Genomic DNA, 26,679 nt, shown 5'->3' with positions numbered 1-26,679 from the left:
CTTCAGGCTCATCTTGTATACTTCCTGCCCGAGTCATAGTATCAACCATTTCTCCAGGGAAACATGGTTCCTTTTATTGGAGAATAGTGTTGGAAACCAAATCTGGGTACCAGGTGGGCTCATTGCTATTGGGGTATTCTTATTACTAGACCCTCTCAAATGACAAAGCACAGAAATATATGTGTGTCTGCTAACCTGTGTATATACACATATCTATAGTTATTTCTATATATAACCATCTGTCTATATTAAGTTAATCATGGGTTATTAACTGATGTCTCCAACCGTAATCCATTACTATGTTGATCATTTGAGCATCTCCCCTTGCTTGTCTGTAAATTCTCACTCCAACAGTGAGAAACCTGGCTCCTGCCAGTATACATGTAAAGCAGTATCAGAACTGTTAACCCATACTCCTGTTTCTTTCTAACTCCAACTGCACCATGCCCCCAAAGAGTCTGAGCATCAGATATGCTGGAGCCCCTCCTCCAAGATCCTAGGTTTGTTTTTGTTCTGTCCACTTTAGGGATGGTAGACTTGTCTGGAAGTTACTAATATCTGGGCTAATTCAGCATCCCCATTTGCTTCCAACATCAGAGTAACCAATTCCCTGTAGTCAATGCTTTCAGCTTCAAATGCCTAACATAGTTTCTCTTTTCATATCTGGACCTTCACTGGTCTACGAGCCAACATCTCTTTTTTTGCTTAAGCCAAATTGGGTTGTATTTCTTGTCTCCTGTGGCCAAAAGAGTATTAAATAATATACCATACTGTTGCTTCTGCTATTCTCTCTGCCTAGAATGTTCTTGTTCTGATTTTCCAGGAGGAAAATGGTCTAGAATTCTTTGAGATTCAGTTTAAGCGTTGTTTTCTGTGAATGCTCTCTAACTATGCTCCTTCGCTGGCATCGCACCAATGCCATTGCACTCTTTCAGCTAGAGTTATGTGCTTCCTTCTCTGTCTTCTTAGGATGTCTTCTGATCATTGAATTTTCATCTTGTATGAGAGTGCATAAGATATTAAATGAATTTTGTGATAATTTACAGATACTTCTTTTTTTTTTTTTTTGAGGAAGATTAGCCCTGAGCTAACATCTGCCACCAATACTCCTCTTTTTGCTGAGGAAGACTGGCCCTGAGCTAACATCTGTGCCCATCTTCCTCTACTTTATATGTGGGACACCTACCACAGCATGGTTTGCCCAGCAGTGCCATGTCCGCACCTGGGGTCCGGGCCGGTGAACCCTGGGCCACCAAAGTGGAACGTGCGCACTTAACCACTGCGCCACCGGGCCAGCCCCTACAGATATCTCTTTCTGTCTGCAATTCTGTAATGGCTTTAAATTGTTGTGATTTTTCAAGAGCTTGTGGCACTGAGGCATTTGTATATTTTACTTAGTAGAGATATTGTTCTCATGAATATATATTTCATAAAGCATATTCCACTCATTGCTTAGTTTAAAAAATGTTTCTACTGTGTCTTTTTTGGTCAGAGAAAGCTGCGGTATCCTAAACATTGATACTGAAAATTTTTTCACGCTTTTAAGGTACTTGTGTTACTAAGTTTAGAATTCTGCGTTCTTGTGTATTTTAGCTTATTTCATTGTCTAAAGGACTTCTGCTAAATTCAATCATGAGAGCATAGGTTATGTGATTTAACTCCCTTTGAAAACTTAACCTATGCCCTAGATTTTTATGTGTCTTTTTTTTTTTTTTTTTGGTGGGGAAGTTTGGCCCTGAGCTAACATCTGTTGCCAATCTTCCTCTTCTTACTTCTTCCTCTATTTTGTATGTGGATGCTTCCACAACATGGCTCAATGAGCAGTGTGTAGGTCTGTGCCCAGGATCTGAACACGTGAACTCTGGGCTGCAGAAGCAGAGTGCATGAACTTAACCACTATGCTAGTGGGCTTACTCCTATATGCCATTTTATTTTACACTTTATTTCAAAGGACCACAAAACCCTTTCTAGATTTACTGTTTATAATTCCCTCTGGAATAAAAAATCTGTTGCAAGTAGACACTACATCCATGTGCTTTCAACTACTCTGCTATCTCTAGGTTTGCTTTTAAAGTTGTCAAAAAATAATAGTATGCGTTTTATTGAGCATTGTGAATGTATTAGTGCCATTTAATTAAGAGCTTGATCACACATGGTTCTTTACATCAGCAAGGAAACCTATTGAAGGACCTATTGGTAAAGGTATGTCAAATGAGATATTTCTTTATTCTTCTCCCTTTTTTTTAAATTGAAAGATGATGTGATTATAAAACCAGTGACATCATATATAAGCATTAGATCTCTTGAATTTTGTAAATGTACACCAAATTTGGAATATGGATCTTCAAATCCTGGTTGTGTTTCAGTGACTCTGATGTTCTGTTGAAATGTCTTGGGGTTGCCCTCTGCAGGGACACTCAAGGAGTGCATCACTAGATCTCAGCTCTATAGAGGAAGCCACTAAAGTTGTTCTAGATGTACGTGTACTAAAGACATCATTCATCTCTCCATTCATCCATCTATCCATTCACTTTCTGAGTGCCAGTCATGTGTCAGGTGCCATATAGGCACTGAATGATATAAACAATGAAGAAAGAACTGTACTGTAGAATGAAAGTGCAATGTAGCAATATGCACAGGGTATTTGGGGAGCATTGTGTCAGGACAGCCCAGCCTTGTTTCTGGGGAAGAAGGGAGGATAGAGTACACATGAAAGCGTCAATACCAAGTTACTAAATCTCAGACCCTTTAAACATTATTTTGCCCAGCGAGTTACTTCAAGGGTGTGGCCAGGAATGAATGAGGAGAGAGAATTTCACAATATGGAAAATAAATTGACGTGTAGAAAGGAATCTGGAAAACAAGAGCAGTGCAATGTTAGCTCCCTGCTAACCCTAAAATGGCCTGATTACTTCAAAGATTCTGTGGCTCTCCATTGCAGAAAGTAATCATGAATACTGCTGCCCCTTTTTAGGCGTGCTTCCACTGGGGGCTGCCTCAACTGGTAACAGTCAACCACCATCACTGGAGTTTCTTCTGTCCTATTAACATATAGTTTGTTACAGTGAATAATTTGACACCACCAAACTTCACAGTTCTGCTGAAACTACCATCATGGCAATCTATTAAAAAGTCTAAAATGCTCTTTTGGGAGCTTTTAGTCTATATTTGATACGAATGGTGCTTACCCATATCATCACATTACATTCTCTGGGACCAGCTTCATTTGGAAGTCTCATGCTATTTCAATGCAATCTCATTTTTTTATTACTAGTGAGAGTAATAAAGTAGCATGCCATAGTGTATGATTTCTGCATTTCAAAGTCCAGTAAAATTAAAAAAAAATTGGAGACATGTAGGCTTGACAATGTTTAATTTTAGCTAAAAAGACATGAGAAACATCTACCATCTATTCTCACTACTGCTTTAAAATAAAAAAAAAATTTTATCTTTAAAAAAGGCATAATAACCTCTGAATTTAAAAATGTGAACATATTCTACTTTTAGAAAAACTCTCTGATTGCAGCAATTTTCCCATTTTGTCTACTGTTTATAGAAGATTTTTGCACCACTGAATACTGATGTGTAGGCCTGGGTTGGGAACCAGTGATGTGAGGGTAGGGAATGATTTTGAGATCAGACAGCCATGGGTTTGTATCCCTGTTATGTCATTTTCTAGTTGCGTAAATTTGGTTAATTTATTTAACTTCCCTGAGCCTGTTTCTTTACCTCTAAAAAAATGAATAATTATCTGCTTTGCCCCTAGCACAAGATTATTGGAAACATTAAAAGAGCTAATGCATGTGAAAAAATTTATTAACTAATAAATGTTATAAAATATAATTTATAAAAGTTCTATCGTGGACCATGAGGAAATTACAAATATTCCCCCCCACCTAATATGAAGGAAGAGGAAGAAAGAAAGGGAGCTAACACTTATCGAGTGCCTCCCATATTTCAGGAGCAGTTGTAGCTGCTTTTCACTTCTTTGAATCATCACAACAAAGCCAAAAATTGCATATTTTAATCAACATTTTACAGCTGGAAAAAAAATCATGAAGCTCAGAGAGTTAAACAGCTTGCCCCAATCACACAGCTGATTAAAGGTGAAATTAGGAATTCAGTCCAAAACATGTCCAATTTTCACTATTTCATGCTCCTCTCCAAGAGAACAATCAGCATACTCTGTGTTGTCAACAAACATAATTATTCTTTTTAGCTCTTAAAAGTATGAAACGTTAATTTTGGGGTTAGCATATAGCTGTGAGGCCGCAGTCAAGGACAAATTCTGTCAGTGTAGTTTATCCTGTAGGCATGAAAGCCCTGGATTATGTTCAGAAAACCTTCTTCTTTATTATAATTAACTGTCAAGATAACTTTCATGATGAATAATTCAACACAATTATTCACACGTACTTTAGGAAGATTCTTACAAAGAAAATTAGACAATACCATGACATTTAAAATAAAGTTTCCATAACTTCTTTTTTGGGCTAAAACAAAGCGATAATACAGTCTTAGAAAGTAATCATATAGTTTTGAACTTTGGAACCATTTTTAAAATGACCCTCTGTATTTCCAAGTAAAAGAGTGGCATATGAAACTAATTATTGAATTAAGCGCATCCATGTGCTGTCATTGCACATTCCTAATAATAAAGATAAAACATTTAAGGTCAGTTCACAAAGTCTTGTGATATTTTCAAATGATTTTCTCCCTTGCAATATATAAAGAATTTTAAGTTATGAGAAAATACTCCTTGTTCCTATACATTTGAGAAATACGATGACTGAATTTTATCCAATTTCAATAAATTTTTGAAAACTTGTAAGTCAATTGCTTAAGTTTCATATAAGTCTTAAAACTATGGACACATTTAGTGGAGCCCAGGCTTTCCATACACTGTTTATATTTATGCTATGCTGAGGCATGACATAAAATGAAAAGTGGAGGGAATTGAGAGTGGAAACCAGGTATCTCAACACACTGCAAAAATATTGTGTATTTTTGTGTATGCTCCTTGCGTTTTTCCAGTAAATATCACAGCTAGAGAAAATTCCTCTTATTACCTTTATATTTGTCTTTTAGTATCTAGTATAATGAATGTTACAAAGTGAAAACTAGGCAACTGTCCACATCTGGAAGGTATCTTGATATTTGGCATCGTAGAAAAATACTTTTTTATAACTAACTGAAGTTTCCATTTTGTAAAAGTTCAGCTTTTACAAAAGTCAGCTAAATGGAGTCGAAAAGAAAATAAAGGTATTGTAAGTGAAATGGTGACTTACCAGTGTTTCTGTCTCTGCCCTGGGCAATCCTTGTATGTGGCTTTAACAGAAGGGAGCAATCAGATGTGTACTGGATATTAAACTAGTCCTATTACGTATCTGCTGTGGCCTCGGGAGCATCACTGGCAATATTAGGCTCAGGCATACTGCTTGTGTGAATTGTTGGGATGCACCTTTATTCTGTAAAAATGCCAAATGTTGATGCGCTCCTTTTCTTTCCTGTCTTAACCTTCATGTGTTGATTCTGAAAAATCCTTACTAAGCTATATTTGCTACCTTAGTATGGTTTCTCAGGAACCTAGACAGAGGATCTAGAGATAAGTAGCAAGCAATTTCATTCTTTACTTCCCACTGAGCTTTGCTATTGCAGCTGAAATGGTATGTGACCTCTGCATTGCCTAGTCACAGCAGGGTAACTTTAAAGGATGAGGAATTTGGCTGGAGTTAACACATCAACCCTTGAACACTCAGGTTATTTTTGATATAAGACCGACTATACACAAGCGGTATTGGCTGAGCAGAGAGTGATTTTTTTCCCCCTTTTGTCTTTTTGTCAGTTCGAATAAAATTTACTCTTAGTAAATTTTTATTTTTTTTTACTTTACTTACTTTTTCTTAACTTAGTTTACTATCTTAAAGTACCATTGCCTCGATTTATCCATTTTTCTCTGGAAATAATTTCTTTATGGCTATACCAACAAGTCAGAACACTTTATTTCTATTAGATGTACTCAGCTTATATTTTATCACCTGGGATCCTTGAGGATAAGAAGCATGTCTTCATCGTTACTAATATCCGTATCATCTGCATTCTATTCCATGCTTTTTAGATACTTGTAAAATATCAGAAAGATAATTGTTTGATTTTTGTGTCTTTGTATTTACATGGGTCCCAAATATCACCCTCTATTTCAAGGAATAATTTTTACATATTATTATGAATATAATCAACAACAGCTAATAGTTCCTGATCATTTTCTATATGTCAAACGCTGTGTTTGTACACATGCATCACCTGGGGGATCTTGTTAACATGTGGATTCTGACTTGGCAGGTCTGGGGCAGGTCTGAGAATCTGCATTTCTAACAAGCACCTGGGTGATGCTAATGTTGCTGGTCCAAGGCCCACAGGACAACCACATAAAGTAGGTCCTCATTTTTCAGATGAGGAAATTGAAATTAGAGAGACGAAGTAATTTGCCCAGCATCATACAATTAGAATTGGGCAGAGCCGGGACTCAAAACAATTTCTATCTGTTGCCAAAGTACATCCTTAACCAAAGCTTGGAAAACTTACCTGTAGGAAAGTACCTGTTTTTCTTTCCACAAACTATTGCAGATTTTATAAAATACGACATAAATGAATTACTAGAGAAATGAAATGAAAGTTTTTATGTTTTCTTTTTAGATGCAACAGATATGAAGTTACATTGTTACCGTAAAAGTTTTTAAACATTTACTCACAATTCCCGTATTATCTCATTGCAGATCAGTCAAAAACAATTCAAAGACCAGCACTAGTCCACCCACCACACTTTGAGTAGAATTGCTCTAAACCACTATGACATTCAGAAAACCAGAATTTTTAATTTTTTTAATTTAATTTTTATTTTTTAAAGATTTTATTTTTTTCCTTTTTCTCCCCAAAGCCCCCTGGTACATAGTTGTATATTCTTAGTTGTGGGTCCTTCTAGTTGTGGCATGTGGGACCCCACCTCAGCATGGCTTGATGAGTGGTGCCATGTCCGTGCCCAGGATTAGAACTGACGAAACACTGGGCCGCCTGCAGCGGAGCGTGCGAACTTAACCACTCGGCCATGGCGCAGGCCCCCAGAAAACCAGAACTTTAAAATGCTCTTGTCAACTCAATGGAAATGACAATGGTAGTTTGTTAAATTAAAAAATATAATTTTATTGACATTTGATACACAGATTTGATTAAAAAAAGAGAATACTAATAAGAAAAAATGGAAATAAAACTTAAATCTGCCTCTTACAGATTTTTAAATAAAATCTTACAGATGTGTTCTAGGATGTAAGACTTTTACTTTAATAAGCAAAATTAATTGATCTTTTTTGTCTTGTCTCCAATTATTAAGAGAAAAGTATGTTGTTTTTCCTAAAAGGATTGCTACTCATTTCTTAGCTCAATTGAATTTTTATACTTTCTAGTTTCTCTGCTAGTGAGCAGTGGCATTAGATGCCTCATCCTTGACTCTGAGGGTAGAGTCAGGCTGAGATTACGTCGATATTTTTTCTACCATTTCATAAGAAAAATAACACGTTGTGTTATTTATCAATTTTCAACGTTCCTCCTTTCTTCAACAATCTCAGAAGAAAATACAAAATAAAGCAGGACTACCTGTGAACACATTATCCTATGGTCTTCCCATAGATCAGCATGGAGAACGTCTGGTCTTTCTCTTCTATCTCATTAATCTGCATTGTTTGCATATCTTTTTTAGAGGAGAATCTGTCAGTTTCAGAATTCTCTTACTCCAGAATCACTTAACATCAGTCTCTTAGAGAGGAAGATTAGCTTTAGTTCCTTCATGGTGTTTAAGCTTCTGTTAAAGTGGTAACACTTTGTTTTCTGTTGCCACTGTTGATCTAGCACCTAAGATCCATATTTTACTTTTGATATAATATTAATACTTTTGTCTACCTGCTACATGTAGTCAAATTCCAATGTTAAGCAACTTAAAACTTTGTTCCTTTGTTCAGAATGTTTAATTTTTTTCCTACTATGTAGAAAGTACGATATAATTGTTTTGAATCTATAGAAAAAAGCACAGGAATTTTAAGTCTGTAAAAGTTTGAAATAATATTGTCTAAGAAATAAAAAATATTTTATGTTGACTAATTCCTGAGGTTGTGCCTTGATATGCAAAGGGGATCTATATATCAAAGTAGTGAAGAAAGAGTTCTTTAATTTTCTTAATTTTTCAGAATCAGCTTCATATAGCAAACCCAGACAGACCTGGTTTGCATATTGGCTCTGTCTTCTTGGCCTTAAACAAGTTGCTTAACTTCTTTAATTTTTTTCTTTTTTCTTTTTTTTTTGTATTCTCAACCATAAAATGGGACTGACAATATATCCACCTCATAGTTGTTTGGGGATTACACGAGGTAGCGTATGGAAAGAACCTAGCATGTTTAGGATGCTCAATAGTGTTCATTTATTTCCCTTAAACTTCATCTTTGAGGGAGGCATGTGTAGAAAATTCACATTGACAGTTTTGTGTTCATGAATAATATCTGTGAAATAATTTTATACAAAACTCATTCTCTATTGTTTTTGTGGTGGGATATTTTATATCCATGTCTATATCAATGTTTTTTATATTTATTCCTACATCTATATCTGTCTGCAACTCCATGTTTCACTCTATATCTTTATTGATCATCTATACCTATATATCTGATATATCTGTTTGTATCTATCATCATCTATCAATACATTTATCTTTTTGATTATCTTTCTATGAATAGTGAGGAGGTAACATTTACTCATATTACAAACCAAATATGCAAAGAGAATGTAATTTTTTGCCTCTATAACAGATCTAATTTTTCTCTCTCACCTCTGACCCCAAAAGGTATTAAGTTGGAAGGGGAACTGAAACATGTCAATTAACAGTGTCACTGTTACTTCTGGTTGAAATAGTGTCGTGTGGATGACCTGCTCTCCTTTAGGCAAATGCTTGGCTTTTCACATTTTTCTCCCCTAATAATCTGCTTCTATGCAAGATGACATCTGGGTACAGAGAGGCCTATGTGATTTGGGGTGATGGGAAAAATGGGTGCTGTTCCCTGAATCCTCTGTCTCTGTTGTGGGTGGCTGGTGGTCTGGTATTCTCTGGCCTTTTTTGAGTAGTGGCTGGCACCTATGACAAAGCCTGTGTTTCTATTCGTGTTTCCCTCACATATTACAAGCTGTGACCTTTCCTAGACCCTCTGTGTTCCTTACCAGGGTACATGGGAACCTCAAAAGCATTAACATACTCATTGGAGGCCATGCAGTCCAGGTGCCACATAGGCTCTTTTGCCAAATACCTTTTCCTGCCAAAGCTGTACTACTCATATGCTATGATGGACATAACAATGAGCTGGTTACTAGACTTTTTCTAGAAGACGTCAGCCTCCCCAGGCAAGCTAACAGTGTACGCACTGTTTTTTGGTCACCCCCATATGTAATTGAATAGAAATATCATCCATGTGCTGCTTAGTCATGAGAAGTAGAAAAAATGAAAGCCCTGAAATCTGCTCTTTTATCCTACTTTAGTCTCTCTTATCCTCCCATACTCCCACTGAGGGAGAGGAAGAAAGGGACCAGCTCCCTATTTCCTCTCCCTTTCTAACCCAACTTCCCTTATGTCATATCAGCTACTTACTTCCATGAATTCAGGGAAGAAGGGGCATCATTATGGAAATTTGATATAGAGATCTTCCTTGAATTACAATGGGGTTGCGCCCAAAAATCCCATTCAAAGTTGAAAATATTGTAAGTTGAAAATGTATTTAATATACCTAAATTACCGAACATCATAACTTAGCCTAGCTTACCTTAAATGTGCTCAGAACACTTAACACTAGCCTACAATTGGGTTAAATCATCTAATGCGAAGCCTATTTTATAATAAAATTTTGAATATCTCATGTAATTTGATGTATACTGTACTGAAAGTGAAAAGCAGAATGGTTGTATGAGGACAGAATGGTTGTAAGCCTGTCGGTCATTTACCCTCATGATCGTGTGGCTGACGGACAGCTGTGGCTCACCACTGCCCCAGAATCACAGGGGAGCATCATACTGCATATTGCTAGCCAGGAAAAGATCAAAATGCAAAATCTGAAGTACAATTTCCACTGAACATGTATCACTTTTGTACGATTGTAAAGTCAAAAAATCATGTCAGACCATTGTGAGGTGGGGACTGTCTGTAGGTTACCCATCCAGAAATATTGGGATGGGTAGATATATAGAAAGATACCCAAGGTCATCACTTTCCTTTAAAAAGGAAAAATTATAACTGAAACTAAAAGTGTTTATTTAACCCCCTTTATGTTACTTCAGAATATTTAATGACCTAAGAATTGGTGGTTATAAGTAAATCCATCACTGCAAGGGGCTTTATCTTTAGGTATTTTAACTCTGGCAAAACATATGGCCTATAGCTCTTAGTTGTTAAGTGTCCTTTTCATCTGTGACTTTGTCAACATTGAAATGTAAGCCCCAAAGCCTGAAACTATTGTGTCCTTTCAGCCTAAAAAATGAAACAAATGCTATTGGTGTATTTATCTCAGAGATTTCGTGAATTGAGACATTCAGTTATTGAACCAGATTCAAACACTATCATGGTGATGAGACTAAGTTCAAATTGCTATTTGATTTATGGAACATCTGGGAGTAGCCATCCTGTGTATACATCATTCAGTTTATTTATCCTTTCCACCGTCACCTTTGGTGTGCATACATATTTTTTTCAAAGATATGAAAATATCAGTCATAATTATTTTATTTATTCAATAAAAGATCTATTGAATATTACTAAGGAAAAGGCAATGGACTTATTCTGTGGATACATAGATAAAAAATTCCCCTATCATTGGCTTGGAACACATAGCCGACCAATATAATTCAATGTGTAAAGAAATACTTTAATAGAATATCTTCTTGTAATATACCTTTAATGTACTTACCAGTTTCTTTAAAACCTCTGTCTAATAATGCCAACAACTGATTTATCTCTGCTTCTGTTTTTGTTGGCTATTTCTTCTCTTGACAGTGGGTAACATTCTTTTACATCTTGTAATTTTTATTGTGTGCTTGACACTATGGATAAAAGAATAGTAGAGACTGAAGTAAATAATATTTACCCCCAGAAACAGGAATGCCTCTCCTTTTGTTAAGTTGCTAGCTTATGGGGATGAGTCAATACAATATGTAGTTAGGCTGTATGTACGCTTTGTTGCACCTCCAGTCAGATTTAGTTCACTATTAGCTTCAAATATTTTGAAGACACAATTGAGATTTTTCTTTTGCAGGGCTTGAAACCTGATCACCTGAATCAGGAAATCCCTTTATGCTTTATTGCTAATCAGGCAACTTTCTGCACCACAGGAGTTCCCTCTCTGTATTGATGACCAGCTCTCAACCTTTGGGGAGCCTCTGAAAGCTCAGAGTACCTAGCAGGCATTTCTCTTAGATCTCATGCCCAGTCCTTAGCCTTAAGATGGCTGCTCACTGTACTCTCCAGTGAAGGCTAAGTGCTTTATGAGGGATTTCTGTGAACTCTTCTGTCTTGCTCTCAGTTTTTAGTGAATTGTAATAAACATAAGTAAGAGGTAGCAGAGTTATTATGGCAGAGTGCTGATGGACAGGAAATACCTTGATGCGTGACACTTGAGCTGGCCCTTGAAAGATAAACAGGATTTGTCCTGATAGAAGAGTTAATGGAAGGACCCTAATCCATGTGCTTTAACGTTTAGGTTTATAAGAATAGCTCTACTTTACCTAATAACATCCCTAGGAAGACTGATCCTTAGCTTTTGTGCCTTTCTTTGTTTTTTTATAAACAAAATTTTATTGTCAGTTATATACTATCTTAAATATGATTTCCTGACAAAATTTAATTTTTTTTTTTTTTTTTTTTGGTGAGGAAGATTCACTTTAAGCTAACATCCATTGCCAATCTTCCTTTTTTTTTTTTGGCTTGAGGACATTAGCCCTGAGCTAACGTCTGTGCCAGACTTCCTCTACTTTGTATGTGGGACCCCCCCACAGCATGGCTGAGGAACAGAATAGGTCCATGCCTCATATCTGAACCTACAAACCTGGGCCACCGAAGTGGAGCGTGCAGAACTTTAACCACTCAGCCACAGGGCCAGCCCCCAAATTTAATTTTTAACTGACACAAAAAACACACATTTTAATCAACACTTTCTTCTTCCTAACTGCATTTTATTTAGATTCCTTGAGATTATCACTGTAACTTGATAGCAATAGACAAGGTGGCCCAGAAGTAATAATCACAGGTAACATTTAAGAGGTGCTTACTGTATTTCAGAGCCTGGTCTGAATGCTTTGTAGGAACAATCTCTTTTACAACAACCTTTTTGATGTAGGAACTAATATTATGGCATTTTTATGGACAAGAGAATTAAGACTTAGAGCAGTTACATGACTTACTCAAGGTGACATGTTAGCAGTGAGTGCAGCCAGGATCCTAATACAGTTTATTTGACCCTGAAGTCAGAGACATTGATCACTCAGTTCTGCTCCTTTTTGCCAGTAGGAAGAGATAAAATTAGCAAGTCACAACTTGTGGAATATTAGCAAGACACAACCTGTGATCTTATAATGAAAATGGCACTGTTGATGGAAATTAAAGATTTGATCCTGAGTACCAGGCTCCTGCTATCAACCCTGCATATTACACATTATTCTCTCTTACTAGGTATTTATATGGTGTTTCATAAAAATGCTGTTTAACTTCCCTCATTTCCACTACCCTTCATATACCTGCTTAGCACTAGCTAAGCCATTTTTTCATCTATTTGTGTACTTTTTCTTTTCCTTTAAGTGTGACAGAGCATTCAGAGTCCCATAGCTCAAGCTTATTTCTTTTTCAAAATACTCCACGTATTTAATTAAATGAGTTGGTTAAGAAAATTAAAATGATTCCTCAAAATAAGATTGATAAAAATATTTTTATTCAATTTATACACATTAATTTTATGTATTGAATATTTGGAGTAAGTTGAAGAAAAGTAAAATAACAGTCAACACATATTTATATGCATTATGTAATATATGTATATGTTTGCAGTTTATACTTTCTTGACTATATATCGAAATAGTTAATCTTAGAAAAATACTAGAGGAAAAGAACCTGTTTTTGTGTATATTTGATATAACATTTAGCATTCTGTTTATTTTTATAGGGTGTCATCTGTGTCTACATGAATGCTTTTTATATATGTAAGATTTTGAACTCTATACAAGTATTTAATCAGAGTTATTTGTAAAAATGGAAATCATATCATATCACTTTCCTGTATTCAACACTTTAATAGTCTCCCAACATGCTTACTATGAAATCCAAAGTCTTCACCATCACCTACAAGGCCTTATATAAGCCGGCTTCTCTGACCTTATTTCTGACTCCTCCATCCTGACTCACTTTGCCCCAGTCAACTGGTCTACTTGTTGCTCCTTAAGCATTATGAGAAAGATTCATCATCAGGAAATTGTAGATTTTCCTCTGTTATCATGGAATGCTTATCCTTCAGATAATCACATGGTTAGCATCCTGACTTGCTTCTGATCTCTGCTCAAATATCATCTCCTCTGGGACCTTTTATGAGTACTCTATCTGAAGTAGCACTCATCTTTATTCTTTGTTTTTTCATACTGTTTGACAGTGCTGGGACCCATCCTCTTGCTAGAAGTCTAAGCTCTCTGGAACTTCCACTATCTAGGATATGCCTTCCACCTTGAAATCAAACTTCCCCACATTTAAGAGGAGCCGGGTCTTTAATTGGGGAGAGTTCTCAGATTCACTTTCCGTAATTTCTCAAAGATCAGTGCTTACTGTCCAAGTCCTCCTTCCCTGATGGTATAGGAGCTAAAGGGAGTAGTAATACAGTGTGTTGGAAATGGAGGAGGAGTTTTTTACTTACAGCTGAGAATGGCTACAAATTAACAGGGCTGAGGAGGATGTAGGAACAGAATTCAAGAAACTCAATCAAAGCTGAGAGAAAACAACAGCAACAACAGCAAAGCAGATGTCAATACAAGAGTACAGTGATATAAACATAAAAACTAGGTAGATAAAGACAAGAACAGAAGATTCAAAGTTAGTGGGGTGGATTCGGGGGCAAATCCCTAGAGATTCATAATAGTTTACTGATGTATGTAGGCGTCAGTTATTGGCTAGCTTGATAATATGTATTATCAAGTGCAGTGTTAGGTGTTTAAAATATTTTCCTCACAATGATGTACAGTATACAGATGAAGGGAGTATAGCTTAGAAAATCACACCCAGTTCTAGCCGATGTCAATGCTCATGGACCTTAGGCTTCATCAGTGAGGTGACATTTGAGCCAGGCTTTGAGTGTTGGATAATAGTTGCTGGCAAAAGTGGGTGGTAGGATGGGAAAAGATTATTATAGGTCCATGAAAGAACGTCTTTAAAGGATCAAAGTTAGGATCTTGGGGACATGTTAGAGGAATAAAAAGGGGCTTTTCCTCCTATCTCATTAATGTCAGATTGTATTTAACGTGTAAAATTAAACAATAAATCTTGACAATATTTTTGTCTATATCCTAGGGCATATGTAAAATTTGAAAGCAGATACAAAACTTGAATACCAACTTCTGTAGATTACTGAGTTATCAAGGGGAAAAAAATCTTAACCTTATTCTGACTCTGATCACCAATTCAATAAGCACGTGGGTGTAGTTTATTTGGACATTTATTGAATTCCTATGTGATAGTATGTTCAATGATGGGGTTATGAAGATAAATAAGACATAATCCCTTAAGGGGCTTAGAGTAGTGGGAGAGATAGATTGGTAGATAATTAAAATACAGCTTTCTATGCATGGTGGTAGATGTATGTTTTCACCAATATTGATATTTTACTTACAGCTGCAATTATTCTTCAAACCAATAAGGAATTGTTTGATTGTTAAAGAAAAGTACCTCTGATTTCTAGGTTTTTTATTTTTGTACTTGTTTTGTTTGCATGAGAAACTGTACCTTTTTTTGTTTATATTACACATAACCTTTTTTTTTGAGGAAGATGAGCCCTGAGCTAACTACTGCAAATCCTCCTCTTTTTGCTGAGGAAGACTGGCCCCGAGTTAACATCCATGCCCATCCTCCTCCACTTCATATATGGGACACCCACCACAGCATGACTTGCCAAGCAGAGCCATGTCTGCACCTGGGATCTGAACCGGCGAGAAGCGGAACGTGTGAACTTAACCGCTGCGCCACCGGGCCAGCCTCTACACATAATTTAGACTTTAAAAATGACTTAGGGGCTGGCCCTGTGGCATAGTGGTTAAATTTGGCATGCTCCACTTCAGCAGCCTGGGTCCACAGGTTCAGATCCTGGGTGCATACCAACACCACTCGTCAGCCATGCTGTGGCAGTGACCCATAGATAAATTGGAGAAAGATTGGCACAGATATTAGCTCAGGGCTAATTTTCCTCAGCCAAAAAAAAAAAAAAAAACGATTTATAGATACTAAGGAATATTTTGTGAGTTGGGCATTAAATGCATTTTTTAATTCAATTAGAAATAAAGGCAATCATAATAGAATATGCTGTTGGACTTAACAAGGATTCCTTTGGCTAAGTTCATGTCTCTTGTCTTACATCATCATAGTCTATGTTTTCACGGCACATCTCCCAGTTTCACAAGCTTTCTTTCTTATATCTCTTGGAAGCACAGTGATTTATTTTTTGTTGTTGACCCTGGTTCATGCCAGTGTGTTTGCTTGCCATCTCATGAGTTTGAGTTGGCATAAAATGAACAATTGGCTCCAGACAATGGCTCCTATAGGTCAGTGTTTCTAAGTGGCATTAAAAGTGGAAAAACCAACAATAGTTTGATTCTTTGGAAGACCTTTATGTAACATTTGAGAGCAGCCAATATATTTAGAAAACTCTTGATTGAATGAATTCATATTTTTATGTCCAAGTAGGAATTTTATCCTAGGAAGAACATTAAAAACCAGAAACTATGATTCTATAATAATAATTTTTACTTTGTGCTTGAGAAATTGAGTGTAGCAATAATAAGGATGGGATGCCCAGTTCTTTAGCTGCTTGACAAAGGGATATACATTAGAAATCAATGAGTCATAGGATAAAGATATAAGCATGGCTAATATACTGTAGGAGAAACCACAAAATAGTTTTTACAATTTTTGTCACTAAGGGTTTTATCTTCATATCTATCTAAAGCATCAGAGAATATGAAGCTCATACTTTTTTCACAGGGTAAATCATTACTTGCCACATTTACTGCTGTATTTTGCTAAAGTCCAACTTGATAGACTATAAAAATGAGGACGATTTGCTCTTAATACACTTTAAATGAAGCAATAATCATTGCAAGTCATGAATATACATAGACTATTTTCTTGTGGCGAGCATATCTCAGATTGGCACAAGAGGGAGAAAAGAAGTTCAGAGATGTAGCTAAGATGGGAGGGGCCACTCAGTAAGTATTGAATGACAGCAATGTGTTCCTGTTGTCCTAAGTACTATCTACTGGGAAAGAAGAGCTAAGTGGGAATTTTGAAAAGCATCAGAGGGCGGATTAACAGTGTTGAAACTTTAAGAAGAGAAGACTGAGGGCAAACCATATGTCTTGTGTTATTTGACTGCTGTTATCAAGAAGACCATATCCAAAAGAGGGAGACACACTCTTATGGAGTAGAGACACTGCTAGGTTTTAAATCAGGTCTAAGAGGCTAATCCTGTTCTAGCATTAATTTGTTCTTTGAATTTAGGCAATTGATTTTTTAAAAAATGAGCTTCAGTTTTGTCATCTGTAAAATGACCTACTTTATAAGAATTTTTTCAGCTCTAACTGGATGATCCATAGATTATTTCTCTAGTTCCACTGAGGGAAGAACAAAAGAAAAAGAATTCAGATTATAGTATGTTGGGTTTTAGTTAGAACTAAAGACACATTTCCTGGCAGTGAGAGAAAAGCAGTATTGGGAAGTCTTTGTAAGGGAATCTAGGATGCCACTGTTGCAGCAGGTAAGTGAAAAAGTTTGCCTTTCTACGCTGCTCAAATCACTGCCTGAAAGCAGTAGAGACAGACGATTTCCATGGGCTCCTTTCAGCCTTCAGAATCCCTCGTAGACTGCCAGCTTTGGAGTGTCAAAGAGAAACAAAGACGGACTTTGTTAAAGATGGCAGGACGGATTTTATTCAGACTCCTGCAGCGGGGGAGAGAGACTTCAGTTTAAACTGAGCTCAATTCTCTGAAACAAAAGGTGAGAAGCCTTCTTAAATGCTGGGGGAGGCTAAGGGAAAGGGTGGAGGGATGTCAGGGCAGGGAAGTGGGTCAATGTGATTATGCATCTGGGTCTGCTAAGTGGCCCTTATTGAAGTTAGGTTCCTACTCTCCCACAGAAACCGAGAGACCGTGGCCCTAGCCTGCCTGATGAGTTTTTCCCAGCGATGACTCCCAGTCCTTGAGAAAGACATTTCTGGGTTGTAGAAGATACATCTCAAAGGGATGGAAAGAGAGAGGATTTACAATTGTGCACTTTCTAAAGTGAATGCTCTAAGAAACAGGTGATCAGGGGCCTATAGTTGGGTTTTGGCTGGAACAAGCAATAAATTCTTTTGGCGATGTCAAGCTTTCTCAGGCAGGCATTTTAAGGCGCATGGAGTAGTCATCCTAGGGACACGGCCTTGGGCTGATAGCCGCTGTGCTGGGGTTTGATCGGTGTCTTGATGTGTGTGGGAGGGAAGTGGATGCCGTCGTCTGTGCTAAGAATCTTTGTGCCGAGAGAGTCTGCAGTTCTCCCAAGACAAACTGCAAAATTACACTGTTAACTTTCAGGGGGAATGTATTTTCCCTCTGTTGTCCAGAAGCTCCCTCATCAGAACTGCACCTATCTTTTCACAGCTTAGTTTTTGCTCTGGCAACTCACTAAAAAGATGGAACAACTACTTTGTTAGAACTGCTGAAATACACCTGGTCTAATGTACTTTACCACTAGGTGGCACTCTAATCATATAAGAGCTACCATTTTAAAAATCAATAATATCGACTTTATGTATGAAAACTTTCACTTACCTTCTGTCTTAAAATTGTTTTCCCCTTACCACTCAAATGAAGAAGCTAGCTCTCAGAACACGTGAATTTTTTATACGTAGTTTTAGGAAATTGTCAAGTTCAGTTATTTTGTTGGGCATTCAGTACTTTATAAGGCCCTTTCATACATGATATAACAAGAAGCAAAATTCAATAAATACATGGGTGGCGTGAAATATTAGTTTATGTTTCCTTGGTTTGGTTTCGTTGTTGTAAAGTGAATTGCACACTTTTTAAACTCTATAATGTGATGGGTGATGTAAAAAGTGTTCAAGTTGTTTAAAAAAATGTAAGGGAGACACGAAGGGAAATGCTATTGCTGTGAAATGAGCCAGAAAAATGGCCTTTCTGCATCTCTATTTCTACATTTCAATGTATTTGTTGCTTGTAACTATGGGTATATTTAATGGAAATGAATGGGTTTTTAAAACACTTTCCGTAAAAATCCCTTTTAAAGATCTCAGCTTCAAAGGTGGGTAATAGTCCTTTCTCCTCTGCTTGGTCTTGGAGGAGCCTGTCTTTCACTGATGAACAATGGATTATTTACATATGTATGCATTAGTCAACATCAGGAAGCTTTTAAAGTTAGACTGAAAAGTGACATGTCCATTTCTAGAATGACCAAGAAGAGCAGAAACCAAAGCCAAATTCACCTGGGGTTTCGCTTAGTTGAGCTAGGAGGAAAAAGTCAGACAATAGATCAAAAAGCATGTATTGAAAAAGTGATTCCTTTTTCAGGAATAAAACAAAAGACTTATAGCCAAATAGCAAAGAGGCCAATATTTAGGGTTGGTTTTCAACAGCAACAATGATCCCAATTAAGAACAGAACAATATAAGAAATAAAAAGTTAAATAATGTGCATTTTATTTTATAAAAGTAAGACCTGAAAAATATGACCTTCTACGCATTGGCAAACTCCATAAGATATTTAAAAGAATCAGCATTTGAATGCATCCTGAGGAACACTATCTGATTTTAAAATGTAGCTTTAAAAAGTAGATGATTTAGGAAAAGTTGCATGCTTTATAGAACGATTAATTTCACTTTTCTTTTTAGTGCGTTATACCAAGTCATTTGAAATGTGACTTGATTAAAATTAACTATATATCTAATTTACAAGAACACATTCATTGGCACTTATACTTTTCTTACCCTCCTGGAGTAATTTATTTACTCCTCTCTCTTTGTTTTGTTAATATTTTAAATTCCTTATTAAAGTTTATAATCTCCTTGGCTAAGTCCAGTATCCAGTAGATATCTGGTATATGTGTAAATAAATTGACGAATAAAAATAGGTTTACCTACAAGTATTTGTGGAGTGTTTTTAGGTGTAAGAATTTACAGTACTGTTCAGGTAGAGGTCTTTGGTGCAAGTCAATTAGGGTAGAACAGCATACAAAGCTCCTTTTCTCAACGTTTGATCCAAATCACCTCCATTGAAATTAATTTAATTTGTTAAAATGAAGATTCCTTACCACAGACATAAAAATCAGGATATTTCAGATAGAACTCAGTAATACACATTTTAATAAGCTGCTTAGATGACTTTTATGCATATTAAGCTTTAAGAACTGGTGCCCTAGAGGTAATTTATGTTTGTAACTCAGAAAATGAAATAAGATTGCAGATATACAAAGCACAAGCCAAGAGATTCAAGACTCTTCAGGAACTCAAAGGAGACTTTTATTAAAAGAAATAACTTTATTGAAATAATAGCATGATATAAGAAAAGAATAAACAAGGAAATAAAATAGGAGTAAGAATTAAACAAACAAGTAGGCATAACGCGGTATTTTCTTGCTGATTTCTACTCAAATAAAAAGTTGCATTCTCCTAGAGTGTGTTCTGAAACCTCTTTCTTATGAAGATCAGGCTTCCCGAATCAACATCTAGATTGAGTTACAGAGATACTTTTTTAGTTGCTGATCCAGTTAGCCTAAGAGACCGTAGTTGCTATATTACTATGTAATGACCTTATTCAAACTAAAATTTCTTTAATCTGTAACTTCTATGGGAAAGGAGATTACATTAATACTCTCAGAGGCTATTTATTTCTCAGATATTGAGGTTTATAAAAGTCCCAAGAGATAGAATAAACATTATTCCTATTTCCCATTTTAAAATACTTTTCACCTGAGAAATTCAGAGAGTTGCTTAAAGTCAGCGGTGAGCTGATTCTTACACTGTAAATGCTTGTTTCACTGAATAGTCTAAAAATTTATTGTTGCTGCCCAATACAAAAAGGGAGTATTTTGTAGACAGTCTTAGAACTTAGAACTTTTGTATACAGAGGTATTAAAACTTGATGGTAAAATGTTGGGTGATCATGAACAAATTGTTTAGTATCTTTTGTCACAGTTTGCCCATTTTGAATGTAGACAATAATATCACGTACTGTATCAGATTGCTGCGAGGATATGATGAAATAATGTATGGAAAATGCTTAGGAATGCAAATAATCAATAAATGTTAATTTATTTATCTATAAGAATATTTAAATGTTTACAACATCCAGAAGTTTCCTGCCCTGAGATACTTTTAGAGATCCTGCTTACAGCAGTTAAAACTTTTTTCTTAAAAAGAAAAAACAAAACCAGAAACAAATAACATTATTACTTTAGAAAACATATTTGTGATACTGCTGAAACAATGAAATGTCAAACACAAAATTTCTGTGGCTTAGCACAATCATATATTATTTCTCACTGATATTACTGTCAAATGCAGATGTTGCTGGTTGGTGGGCAGCCTCTGGGAATTTTACCATTTTCTTAAAAACCTTGGCCCCAAAAGTATATACATCACTGTTGCTCATTTTCTGTTGGTGAAATCTACTCATGTGGCCACACCTCAAAGCATGGGAGGGTGGATAACATAGTCTGTACTTAGGTTCTGCCTCCCTGTGACAGGGGAAGCTCCAATTTTTGATGGACAGCTAGCCATCATTCACACAGTCTCCGCTTACCAAATGTTTGAATTAGTGGTTCTTCTAAATTTCAAGCGACATGGTGATTCATGATTATGGCATTTTGGCTATGTCTGCATGGAAAAACTACTTTCTTTTTCTAGGAATCTTTTGTATTTGGGCAAACTGCTGGCTCTTTTGAGGACAGTTTGTGAGTAATTGTACCTTTCTTGAAAGCAGGTTTGATGAATTGTGGAAAAAATAAATGGATGTATATATTGAATCAAGAAGAGGAAGCAGAAAGAGCAAGCAAAAGAAGGAAAAGCATGTGAGGGCTTCTGAATGGCCTCTTCTTGTGGCAGATACTGAATCATTTACCCACATTTGTGCTAAAACTACATCCCTCCAAATTTGTCCTCCTTATGTTCAATGCATTTCGTGTAACTCATGTCTGGAGAAATGATTAGAGTCTGTGCCTTTGATTTAGGCATATTAATAATCTCTTAACTTAATTTATGCTTACTGAACAATTAGGCATATTGACAATCTCTTCTGACATGCTAAGATCCTGGACAATGTTCATCTTTATCTCTGAGTACTCTAGAAATACATAGAATGATTCAAACTCTGCACCACCTGAGTAGGTTTATTTTTAGAACTTATTCTTAAAATAGATTCATTTGGCTTTGATCTGATGGAGGACGCTATCTCTTCTAAACAAATAATGGCTTTTCCTAGGTTCAGTTCTGATATATCCCACCCACCCAGACTAGACTAGACTCTATCTAGCCTAGTTTGATCTACATAGTTGTCTCTTGCCACTCTGTTTGTCCAGCTCCTTTATGTACATCAGTAGCCATTTATTAAAGTCATATTCCTAAGGAGAGGTCACCACCATACACTAGGAAGAGAGGTGACATACTCAAATCCTTCTCAGCTGAAGATACTTTATTCTTTCATTTTCCAGATATTACTGAGCTACGGCCCACCTACATCCATCCCTTGCATTTTCTTGGCCAATTGACTCTCAAATGCCTTCTATTTCCAGCAGCACAATTTACAAGGCCCCTTGAGTGGCACATAATCATATATTCTAGCTAGAGCACAGAAAGACAATCATATCAACAACTGTGAGAAGTTACAATGTAATTTTCAGTTTACTCATCAGTAAAATCAGAACAATGGTATCTACCAAATGTGTCTTTTGACAGAAATAAGGAGAAATAAATGTGAGGTGGTTAACTCAGTGTCTGGCACTAAGTTCTCATTTTTTAATTATTATTATTGTGAAGGGGCACTAGTCGGCATGCCCTTTAACATCACCCATGCATCCTTGAAGCCCCTTGTCTGGGCTGCATACCAGCACTCATGATGACAACAGTCCTGGGCTTGGCCAACCCAGCTGTTTCTCCTAGAATAGTTAGCACAAAGACTGTCACAGTCTGAGGGAACATGGAAGCCCTCTGGTGGGACCTCTCGCCCTTGAAGTGTAAGTCATACAAGGATAATCCCCCTTGGCAAGCATGCAGACTTTGTTTTTCTACCTACTTAAGCAAGCTTCTCTCAGGGGCAGTAGTGGGTACACACTTCCATCCAGCCAACTGCCCCTGGACATTCCCTGTAAGGAACTCCCAATAAACATACACATCACTTTGGCCATCTCCAGGTCTTTTCTTCGGTTTCTCCACAAACTATCCCACACTGCTTACCCAACCAGGCATGCGGTGAAACATATTGTTACTGTAAACGTTATTATAATTAATTTAAATTTCTTTAGTGCTTATTTGTCCTATCTGCTGTACCTCTTCCGTCTCCCACATATTTCATTCACAACAGCTTCAAATTTCATTTGTGTTGGTGGCTCCCAAATCTGTACCAACAGCCCTGACAATCCTCATAAGCTTTGGGTCTGCATTTCCATCTATGTCAATATGTTTAGTGAATTTCTCCAGTGAGATTTTCTGTAGGTATTTCTACACCTCACATCAAATTCCTTTGCTCATTTAGTTCATATTACAATGATGTTACGTGCTATTATCATTTCCATTTTATAGGTGAGGAAACTCTGATACTTGTGGAGTAGAATCCACTAAAACACCCACTCTCCAGGCACCTAGGATTACTCTCCCTCCTTTATGCCAAGTACTTTTACCTCTTCCCCTTATCTTGCGGTGTTCATACTTTGTGGTTTGGAGTTACAAATGCTATCCAGAGTTTTTTCAAAAATAGATTCGCATTTCTGTCCTAGGTCTTTGATTTTTGAGAGGAGAAGAGGGTAGATATTTTTGTATTATACTACCATGAATCTGGAAGCCCCATAGTTGTCATTTCAAAGAATAGTTATAGTTATTGGGGGCAACTAGAGTGGTTAGAAGATTGAACAAGGCAGCTAGAAGGGAGGAGTGAAGATTCAAGAAGAGGCACATTTCAAAGTTGATTCAGTGTGCTCCATACAATGGAGAGACATAGTAAGGAGTAGAGAAAGTGTGGACTTTGGTGTCAGACTGACCTAGGTTAAAACTCCAGCTATCATGGCCATTTGTGACGTGGAGTAAGTTATTTTATCTCACAGTGTTGGTTCAATAAAAGTTAGTTTCCTTTCCTTCTATCCTCAGCTTCAGAATTACATATACTGATACCTTGGATATGGCCATTTAACTGTATTATGGGTACAATTATCTGCATCTGCAAGTAATTAAAGTTCTTGCTCAAAGTTATTTAGCTGATGGTAGAGGTTGCTTAGTAGATTAGTTGTTCTTAAATGTTCTTCAGACCACCTGCTGGATTTTATGGGTTGAATGGAGTGGTGATTTAAATTTTGATACATTCACGCACAATTTGCACACATATAACATGATTAGTTACATTCATTTAGTAGGCACTTAGCAAATGCCCTTGTGAAAGTGAGAAAATGTGGGCGATTGCTTGGTGTATTTCATCCTCTGTGAGAACATTGGCACTGTTGATGAATAATCAATCAACTAATTGTTGCTCTGTTCAGGGTTCTCCATTTGAAAGTGAGATGAGTTCCTTTATACGTGGTGATAGGCATTTAAAATCCTATTTCGGTTTAGGAGTTTAGATGTAAGTTGTGTTTGTTCTACAGCTTAAGGGCAGAGATTGCTTGTGCAGAACCTCTGACCCCTGAAAATCACCTATTCTCTCTTTTGCAAGACTAACTTGTATTTACATTTATACTCTATACATGTCTTACTGTGTGTGCATCTCTATTGGATCTAGTTGAATTTACTAATTTTGAATGTATTGATTTTTACAGTTTTGCCTCAAATGTATATACTTAGCTTTATGTCATAATTTAGTAAAATGAAACAAAAAGCAATCCAATAATCTTTATCATTACTGAGACTTTTATTTTGTCTAAAATCAACACACTCAGAGGCTTATTCTTTGGTAAGCTTTTCCATCAAACACATTTCTCTTTCCAGATTCAGGCTTTGGAGTTTATTTCTTTTTAAATTTCCACAGATTGCTTAGGCATGATCCCCTTTTTGATGAACCTGTGCAGGAGATTTGGGTGGGATAACATCTGTAACACAAATCTGGATCTATCCAAGTGAAACCAATTTAAACTTATTAAATTGCTGCAGCGTTCCAGGGGCCCTGATTAAGAGCTCCTCCCGTCCAGGAGTTGAATGATTTCACTACCACTTCAGGCCATTCGATGTTTAACATTATCTTTAGTGGTGTCCCTTCAGGTTAAACATAATCCCATTAAGGACCTAAGGAACGCTTCTGGCTTTTGGGGCTATATACACCGGATTGAGTAATGCTTTGCTGTTATTTGGGACTGTGTCTCTTAATTCTTTGTCTTGGATGACTTGTACACTCTAGCAATAAGCTTACATGCAGTAGATGGATGATTCTTCATTAGTAGAATTGATTGAGTTGTCATAGAATATCTATGACCCAAATGTCTTCAGGCCATATCACACTTAAACCTAAATTTCTTTGGTTCAAATTCCAGTCTTTGAAAAAGCACATACTCCCCCATCCCTCCTAGCACTACCAGGTTCCTGAGACCCCAAAGGGGTCTCTTACTTATACTGACAAATCAGTTCTGATTTTCATTCTCTGCAGTATAAACTCTACTCTGCTAACTTGCAGTGTTACCATGAATAAAGTTAGGTGAGATGAACATTTTCCCACATCATCACTACCATTTCTGATAGGACATTTCTTCAATAAAAATAAAGATCCACTGACACTCTTGGTCATGGATGCTCTCAACTCGGCCAGAATTACCATAATTGTTGTACAGTACCAGGTACCATTCTGGTAGTTTGCATGTACTAACTCACTCCTTATGAAAATTCTGTGAAGTAGGTATTGTTGATTATCCCTGCTTTGCAGACGGGAAGACTTGAGGCATAGAACAGTTAAGTACTTTACTCAAGGTTACGTGGAGTCAGGAGGATTCAGTTTATACCTATGTCAGCTACTTGCAACTCTGTGACCTAGAGATATGTTTTATAACCTCTTTTAACTAAAATTGTCCTCGTCTCTAAAATGCAGCTACTGAGAGTATTTGTCTCCTTTAGTTGTTGTGAAGAATAAATGAGATAATTTATGCCAAGTGCATACCAAACAGCAGCTAACAAATGTTGGCTGCTATTATTATTTTTTCTATTAAAATTGATTGAAATTGAATTTTAGAAAAATATATTCTTTCAAATCATTACATTTACTAGCTGAACTTCTTCAAAGTCGTAAAAGTAAATCAGAAAGATGTTTTAATTATTTCTGAAGTTTTTTTTAGCAGCTTAATATTTCTCACTTTGAGAAGTGGAGTCCAGGTTGAAAGCTCAGAACAAGTTAACGCAGTGCTCATCATCCATCTTGGCTCTGAATAAAGAGCTGCCCAGCCAGAGGACAGTCAAATGGTTGTGCCCAACATTTGTACTGAATGCTTTCTCTGTGCCTGAATTTGTGCTAAATGCTTGCAGGTATCATTTCTTTGAATCCTTGACAATTGTATATAATCAATGTTATTATTATCTTTGTTTTATAGAAGAGAAACTGAGGCATATGGAAATTAAATAACTTACCCCAAAGTTACCCTGGTTGATGAATGCTAGAGCAGGATTCTAACCCAGGCACTCTGATCCTAGATGATGATCTCTTAACCACTACTGGTTCCCACATTCTGTGTCCTAAGTATTGCAAAATATTCCTTTGGCTAGAATTAATTTTGTGTCCTGACCTTGGGACTCCTGGGAGAATTATATAACCACCCTTAAGTTAGTTTGGGCCTCGGAACTAGTTTGACCAATGGGCTGTGAGCAAAAAGCAAGAAGGAGCTGGTGATATTGGCCAAATATCATAGGCGGGACTTATTTGTGTCCAAGGCAAAGAAAGTAGAGAATATCTTCACAAGGTATCTGAAGAATCCAATGGCATTATGCGTTTACTACATCTAAGGGAAAAAATACACTTTTCTCAGATAGGGGCTGTTGAGGTACTTATGTATTTGTAATGATGGAAGCTCCAGGCATTAGGACTTATTGAAGTGTATTTCTTTCCTATATAGCATATTCAAATCCCTTTGTTCACTTTATCTCTTTGAACTTTGTATTATTGACACCCCAGAGTAGTGACAAATATAGA

The sequence above is a fragment of the Equus caballus genome, chromosome 28, assembly GCF_041296265.1.
Source record: "Equus caballus isolate H_3958 breed thoroughbred chromosome 28, TB-T2T, whole genome shotgun sequence".
Classification (NCBI taxonomy): Eukaryota; Metazoa; Chordata; class Mammalia; order Perissodactyla; family Equidae; genus Equus; species Equus caballus.
The sequence above is the reverse complement of the archived record's forward strand: the minus strand, read 5'-3'. Positions refer to the sequence as shown.